The following is an 8954-nucleotide window of genomic DNA, read 5'->3' on the forward strand; positions in this document are numbered from 1 at the left end:
AATGGGCAGAGTTTCTTTCACCCTATGCCCCTGTTACCTAGCAGTAAAATAGGTACCTGGGTGTTAGTCAGCTGTCACGGGCAGCTTCCTGGGGGTGGAGGCCTGGTCGAGGACCGGGCCGCGGGGACACTAAAAGCCCCGAAATCATCTCAAGATAACCTCAAGATAAAATCATTGCAACTTTCAACACAAATCTTCAGTGTAATATCTATGAAAACCGTTTCAGTTACTGTTTTGTTCCGTCTGTCATGTCAGTGTTAGTTAAGGAAGAGGAGAGAGAATCCTTCTGTATAAATAGAAGAAATTTGCCTGGTTGGAAGTGTCACATTAAAGCATTCCAAATTTCATATATCATTGGGATACTCTGTGGCAAGATGCTGGGTGTCCCAGAGATGGCTGGGATACCCTGTGGCAAGATGCTGGGTGTCCCAGAGATGGCTGGGATACTCTGTGGCAAGATGCTGGGTGTCCCAGAGATGGCTGGGATACTCTGTGGCAAGATGGTGGGTGTCCCAGAGATGGCTGGGATACTCTGTGGCAAGATGCTGGGTGTCCCAGAGATGGCTGGGATACTCTGTGGCAAGATGCTGGGTGTCCCAGAGATGGCTGGGATACTCTGTGGCAAGATGTTGGGTGTCCCAGAGATGGCTGGGATACTATGTGACAAGATGCTGGGTGTCCCAGAGATGGCTGGGATACTCTGTGGCAAGATGCTGGGTGTCCCAGAGATGGCTGGGATACTCTGTGGCGAGATGCTGGGTGTCCCAGAGATGGCTGGGATACTATGTGACAAGATGCTGGGTGTCCCAGAGATGGCTGGGATACTCTGTGGCAAGATGCTGGGTGTCCCAGAGATGGCTGGGATACTCTGTGGCAAGATGCGGGGTGTCCCAGAGATGGCTGGGATACTCTGTGGCAAGATGCTGGGTGTCCCAGAGATGGCTGCCTGTCCCAGACCAGACCAAGAACTAGTGCTCTGACCATCATACTATTAACAGGATTAAAGACAAAATAAATATTATATAATCAAAGGATTTGTGATTGCCTTCAAAGACAAAAAGTTTTATGAATTTTAGGATGAAATTATAAAATTATGAGAGTAAGGAACGTCATGGAAGATTCCTCTGGGCCTGTATTACATGTAATACTTTCAGAGATAAGTATTCAACACTATACAGCAGTGCTGTATACAGGACACGAGACTGAACCTGATCTTAGTACAGTTCTCTGTGACATCTGTTTATATTTGGCCACTGATGTTTTAAAATTTAAATAAATTGATTTCTAAATTTATTTCTTGATTTAAAATTAAAATAAATTTATTGAGATATAATTTATACACAAACAGTTGAAGCAACTCAAGCTATTCTCACACCGTCCAGTCCAACGTGTACATATTTACCTGAATTTACCTGAAGGCCACTATCTCTCGAGTGTCCTCGACGAACCCGGCTTGTCAAAAGTCACGCCATTTGTTCTGATGATTTTGTCTATTTGGATCTTAAATTGTTGCAGTCTTTTGACATTTACGGCTTCGGCGGGTAGGCAGTTCCATGGGTTTATACTAAAAGCATCACCTATTTTCTGTCCTACATTGTCTTGTTGAGCTTAAAACCGTTGGTACTTGTTTGTGATACATCTGACCTTTTGAAGAAGTTGTCTGGATCCACAAATTCTTCAATATTTTAAGTTTGGTTGAGATCAGCCTTGTTATGTCTGGTCTGCAGTGTTGTTAGCCCTGTAAACCCTCAACTATTCCTCGTACGGGAACCCACTTAGTTCATGAATGATTTTTCTGGCCAGGTGTTGAACTCTTAAGCAGATGTGCCTCTCTGAAGCTGAGGTCTCCATGCTTGGCTACAATAATACAAGCACCTGACTGACGTCAAGCGGCTGACTATTCCTAGGATGTGGATGGCTTCTTTTACTGCAGCTCCCACTTGTTGACCAACTTTTACTGCAGCTCCCACTTGTTGACCAACTTTTACTGCAGCTCCCACTTGTTGACCAACTTTTACTGCAGCTTCCACTTGTTGACCAACTTTTACTGCAGCTCCCACTTGTTGACCAACTTTTACTGCAGCTCCCACTTGTTGACCAACTTTTACTGCAGCTCCCACTTGTTGACCAACTTTTACTGCAGCTCCCACTTGTTGACCAACTTTTACTGCAGCTCCCACTTGTTGACCAACTTTTACTGCAGCTCCCACTTGTTGACCAACTTTTACTGATTTGTGGATTCTGACTCCAAGGTCCTTCTTCATCAACCTCCTGCAAGGTAAGGCTTTTGATTTGATAGTTATGATGTGCAATGTTATGCCCCACATGCAAGGTCTTTACATTTTTCGGTATTAAAGAGCATCTGCCAATCTTCCGACACTTATGGAGTTCATGCAGCTCGCTTTGTAAGGCCTCAATATTATGGTCACTCCTTACTTTACCATAAATCTAAGCGTCATCTGCAATTTTGATGATATGGTTTGTAATATTTTATTCCATGTCATTGATATATATGACAAATAGGGATGGCCCCAAAATGGACCCATGCGGTACTTCGCTCACCACATTTTTCCAGCCATAGTTATTTCCGTTTAGGACGACTCTACTTTCTTTGTTATAATCATTATTTGATCTATTCTAGTGTTCTACCATATATTCCATGTGCTTGTACTTTCCATGTCAGTCTTTCATATGGCACCTTATCAAAAGCTTTAACAAAGACCATGTATACTACATGTACTGAAAGTCCTTGTCTGAATAGCTAGTTACCATCCCCTAAAATTTGAGCAGGTTTGTAAGGCATCATTTATTTTTAAGAAGGCCATTGTTGTGACCCAAACTGTAGGAGTGAATAAATTAGAAAATCTCTCTCAGAGTATGGGACAAGGGAAGTGTGTGTGTGTGTGTGTGTGTGTGTGTGTGTGTGTGTGTGTGTGTGTGTGTGTGTGTGTGGAAGCAAGCTAGTGGAGACATCTGGGACGCCAGAATGTCGGTACCGTCTAAGAATCATCCGCCAGTTATGGCTGCTATAAGGAAGGCGGTACTTCAAGGACACAGGGTGGCCGGAAGCGCACAAGGGCTGTTTGTGTGGAGGACCAGAGGACATATGTGACAGATGTGGATTTGAGAGTTGACTTGTGGCTGGAGCAAGTGACGGAAGGTAGTTCTGTCCTACACATGTAATGTAGCCACCATAGCTGGCGGCTACACTACAGGCTAAAAGGCCTTTCCCCAGTATTTACAGCTTAATGGATATGTGTGTTATGTAACTTGAAATTTATCGTGTACTAATATTATTTTTCAACAAATAATAAAGAATATATATATATATATATATTTATATATATATATATATATATATATATATATATATATATATATATATATATATATATATATACACATTGTCGGGGTTCCCTCTTCCTTACTATATCACAGTGTACACAAGGTCACTCACCGTAGCCCTGCGGGTCTTCACTCAATCCTTGTGGCACCACTGTACGTCTGGATAGTCTACCAGTCGATCCCCGGCCGGCCTCTTTAGCCAGAGATGAGTGAGAACACAGTTTGCACTTTCAACTGTGTGCCCGCCCCGACAAGGGCTCTACTACTAACCACAAGGTCGCCAACTGGTGTTTCCCGTGTCCAGTAACACATCAGTGGAATTGTGGTAACAGTGGCAAGAGCACACTCAATAGATCTGATATCAGGCAGGTATTTATTTCTGTCACTCTATCTCCTCTCAAGTATTATATAGCCACAAGAAATATGGAGGGGATGATACAAACGCCAAGGTATTTTGTATTTTACTTAAAACTCAAGGTATCATATTGTTATATCAACAAGCAAACAGCAAATACGTGCAAAAGTCGCTCGCTCTCCATATATAATCAGGAACACACCAAGATGGCAATGCTCCCCCTCACGTCAACGTCAAAATCAGCTGGGCGACTCCCCCCCCCCTCACCGCTGATCTCTTACTGCACTTGTTTGTTGGCGTTAGGCGCCTGTTTCTTTAAATACTCAAGAATCACTAAAGGTTCACACAACACAATATTTGCGACAATGACAATGGAACACAAATGAGTCACTGCACTGATCTTGAGCTCAATCAAACATTTCTATATTAATGAACATAATAATTCACTATCATGGCGTAACACACTTTACTTCATATAAATAACGAATGCAACAAGATATAATACTGGAGTTCTCAGTAATTCCTTTCGTAAGCGAATATTCAATTGATCACTGCACACATGAAAAATTATTCAACACACAAGCATGTATATATATAGATAAATCATAGATATCAATAATAGTAATAATATAAATACTGGGCACATAGCCTAACACCAATAACTGGTAAACTTATATATATATATTCTCTCTCTAAGTTATCATAGTAAAGTCACATGAAAGAAATTATCGACACAATAAATTCTTCAGTAATTCCAGGTGCCTGCACACACCACATATATATAAATATCGTGAGAGCTTTGTGCAGCCTCACTCTACACTACTGTACCTTACTGTGACATAGACCTAGGTGAGACTTGCTCACGACATGAAAGATACTCTGGCTAAATATATAGCTGACTAAAGGGGAATTGAGAGGGAAACTAGAATCACCTACTTCCACCTATCCTCTGGTGAGAGTTGAGTTGTAGCTCCTGGTCCAGGCTCTCGCCTCGTGTAGGGAACGCCCCCACACACACCCTGTCGTGTCCTCCAGGAACCCAATCAACGTCCTAAAATAAATGCGTCGTCTCCGTGTTCTGTCGTCCGTGGGTCCGTGCTCCTCCTCTACGTCTTGTAGGGTTGGAGTCGGTCTCCCGGCCGTCATCTTCTCCTCCCAACTACGGCTGCCAACCTACTTCTCGGCTGCAGTCGTACGAATTCCCAATTAGTATCTTCTTTCACTGCTTCCCAGTGGATTAGCCCAGCCGCTATGTCGTCACTGTGAAGCTATCAGACGTCCCAGACGATACTGCCTAGACTTCACCTGCACAGCACCCAAACCTGGAGCACTTGATGCTCAATATTCCGTCAATTCCCTCTTCGGTCCACACATGGAATGAAGGAAGACCTCTCGGCGTACTTGCAGACTACGGGTGACGTGTAAGATCCACGGGATCGGGGTATAACTGTCAAACTGACAGGGCCAACCTTCACACATCCGTCGTGCCAGACTGATTCCCTCACGGAGGATTGGCCCAGACACTACGTCATCACTGTGAAGCTATCAGCCGTCGCATACGTTGCTGCCTAGACTTCACCTGCACAACACCAGTCCCAGGAGCACTTGTTGCTCAATATTCTGTCAATTCCCTCTCTGGTCCAACACATGAACGAAGGAAGAGCCCACAGGTGCTGTCAGACCGCTGGTGATGCGTAAGTCCTCCGGAGACGGGGTAAACTGTCCAACTGACAGGACCCCCCAGCGAACGTCCGACCTCCTTGACGTGCTGTCTCAGACTAGTGGTGCCACCGCGGCGCGACCCCCCTTCCTTCGTGACGTCATACTTGCCAAGAGAGGTTTTCATTGGCTCCCTGTGCCACGTCGCTGTCGGTGACCAATCTGGCGCCACTGACGTCACACAGTTTTGGCGGCAAAACGGAGGGGCCAGCGCCATATTGGCTCCCTAAAGGGCCTATACCACAGGCCAAAATACTCTTCTTTTACAAGTTTCTCGCCACCTCCTGTTTGTCTGTAGGGACTCCCTACAGACAAAAATCAGAGGATACAACTGACGATTTACTATAAAACCAGAAAAACGGCCAGCCTACTCATGAGAAACTCTCCAGACACAAAGCAGAACGCTTTAAAAGAGACCAACGTCGTCTATGCCTTCAAATGCCCACTTGGGGACTGTAAGCTCCAAAAAACCCAGTATATAGGCAAGACAACAACATCTCTTTCTAGGCGTTTAACGATGCATAAGCAACAGGGCTCCATTAAGGTCCATATAATCTCTTCCCACAACCAAACCATCGCCAGAGAAATCCTAGTAAACAACACAGAAATCATCGATAGATACAGCGATAGCAGACGGCTTGACGTTTGCGAGGCACTGCACATTAAGAAGTCAACACCAGCAATCAACAGCCAATTAATGCACAACTATATTCTACCCACCTCAAGACTCCGCTCCAATATAGAAGCATCAAGAAATATGGACCAATAGGCTTTCTACAATCACTTCCATTTCAATACCCATTGTTTCGTGTTCTGTCTTGTGTTGATGAAATTAATACCCTATTAAGTACCACCTCACCCCATCCACCTCACTCAAAAGTAGATATAAACAAATCGGAGATATGTAAGTTCCATTCAGTTGTGTATGTGTAAAGTCTTTGAAAATGTAATAAGTTTTACGAAACGCGCTCAAGTGTCGCGTCAGACTAGAAATAAAAATGAATTTTGGAGAATTGATTTTTGAATTACCTCCAACAGTGAAAAGAAATGTACGAAAGATTGAGAAAATTCGTGTTAGAATTATTAATCTTACTTTTTCGGTCATATTTAATAATATATGTCTACAGGAAAGACTGCTACCAAAATATACTAATATATATATATATATATATATATATATATATATATATATATATATATATATATATATATATATATATATATATATATATATATATATGTGTGCTCTCTCCTCCTATATATATATATATATATATATATATATATATATATATATATATATATATATATATATATATATATATATATATATATATATATATATATATATATATATATATATATATATATATATATATATATATATATATATATCCCTCTCCCCCTGCCCCACCCCCAACCGCGACCGCTACCTCCCTGTGTCCACCCCCTCACGCTACTTCCGCCCAGCGCCCACCCTGAGCCCGCCCAGCGCCCACCCAGCGGCCACCCAGCGCCCGCCCAGCGCCCGCCCAACGCCCGCCCAGCGCCCGCCCAGCGCCTGCCCAGCGCCCGCCCAGCGCCCGCCCAGCGCCTGCCCAGCGCCCGCCGATGTCGCAGGTCACGACTGACAGCCAGGCTTCTCTCAGCCAAGAGGAGCCATCAATCGACGACAGGTATGGCACATGCCAAGTGTGTGACAAGGTGTGGAGACTCAAGCGTAACGGAGATGTGCGCAAGCATGCTCACAACGGAACCGATTGTCCGGGTATGTGGCGCCCTCCCAAAGAGAGTATCAATCAAGGCCCCACTCCAGCAGTCAGGGAAAACACCTCCAACAGCTTCATTTCGACTGAGAACCTACTAGAAGCCATCAAAGCAACATCGGTTGGAACCTTGCAGCACATCCCCAAAGCTGCCCGGCCCCAGGCAGCAGCCAAACTATCCAGCCTCTTGAAAAAGGTCAATGACTCCCCCGGAACTATCCAAGCATGGCACAACCTTCTCCTGTTTGGAAACATATGCCTAGCTGTCCCTGCAAGGAGAGACAAATCACTAGCTTCGTCGGTCATTATGGCTATAAATAGTTTTCCTAGAGAGGACAACCAGGCACCCCTCCCCACCCGTGCCAAAAACACCCACCGCAGGAAAGGTATCAACAGCAGAACCGAGGCATCCAAAATCAGAGCAACAGTCAGCAAGAAAATAGAAGAAGGCAACACAATAGGGGCGATCAGAGTCATCACCAGTGAAGACACAGTTGCCACCAGGGATGCCAATACAGCACAAGCCCTGAGGGAAAAACACCCACCCAGAGCTCCTCGTGACGACAGTGTCCCCCCTAGTCGGTGTCACCAGAGCAGAACCCCTGTGTGTGCTCGAATCCATGGTGCACAAAGCAGCTTTATCCTTCCCACCAGGATCAGCAGGTGGGTTCACAGGACTACGACCCAACCACATCAAACAAATGCTCAACCCTGCACTGGGAGACATTGCACGGAGCCTCCTGGTGGAACTAACTAGATTCGCCAACACATGTCTAGCTGGCAACATACCAGAGACCATACGGCCTCTCTTTTTTGGCGCTACCCTCTGTGCCCTGAGGAAAAAAGATGGAGGAATCAGACCGATAGCTGTGGGCAATTCACTCCGGCGTCTCGTCGCTAAGGCTGCTGCTAGAGCAGTTAGTCAGGCAGCAGCCGACATGCTGAAGCCAAAACAGCTTGGGTTTGGCATTCCCCAAGGGTGTGAGGCAGCGGCTCATGCAGCTAGAGCCTACATTGCCAACATTACGAATGAAAAAGCCCTGATAAAGCTGGACTTCAAAAATGCTTTCAATCTGGTTAGAAGGGATGCAGTACTCAGTGCAGTTCATCGCCTTTTTCCTTCCCTCTACCCGTTTGTAAACTCATGCTACAGCAAGAATCTAACTCTGCTTTTTGGGGAACATGAAATTGAATCACAAGAAGGTGTCCAACAAGGTGACCCCCTTGCTCCTTTTCTGTTCTGCCTAGTTATCAAGGAAGTCACCGATAACCTGTCCAGTGAGCTCAACATTTGGTTTCTGGATGATGGTACTCTAGCCGGCTCCCCAGCCTCACTCTTGGACGACATAAGAATAATCCAGGAGCAAGGAGCAAGCCTAGGCCTCACCCTGAACCCTTCCAAGTGCGAAATAACCTCCACCAACCAGCACATAATAGAGCAAATAAAGGTTGTTTTGCCTGACATTCATACAACCAACCCTGAGGACAGCACACTCCTAGGTGCTCCTCTTGGAAGGAATGCCATCGACGGGGTCCTCGGTAAGAAGATCACTGACCTGAAGAGGATGAACGAGAGGATTGAAGACATCGATGCTCATGATGCACTTTACCTCATCACCAGATGCTTGTCCCTCCCCAGGCTGACCTACTTTCTAAGATGTTCGCCATCTTTCAACAATATTAAATTAGAAGAGTATGACAGCTTGCTGAAATCAACACTAGAAAAAGCCCTCAATCTTTCCCTCAGCGACTCACAGTGGAAACAGGCC

The sequence above is a fragment of the Procambarus clarkii genome, chromosome 46 (assembly GCF_040958095.1).
Source record: "Procambarus clarkii isolate CNS0578487 chromosome 46, FALCON_Pclarkii_2.0, whole genome shotgun sequence".
Classification (NCBI taxonomy): domain Eukaryota; kingdom Metazoa; phylum Arthropoda; class Malacostraca; order Decapoda; family Cambaridae; genus Procambarus; species Procambarus clarkii.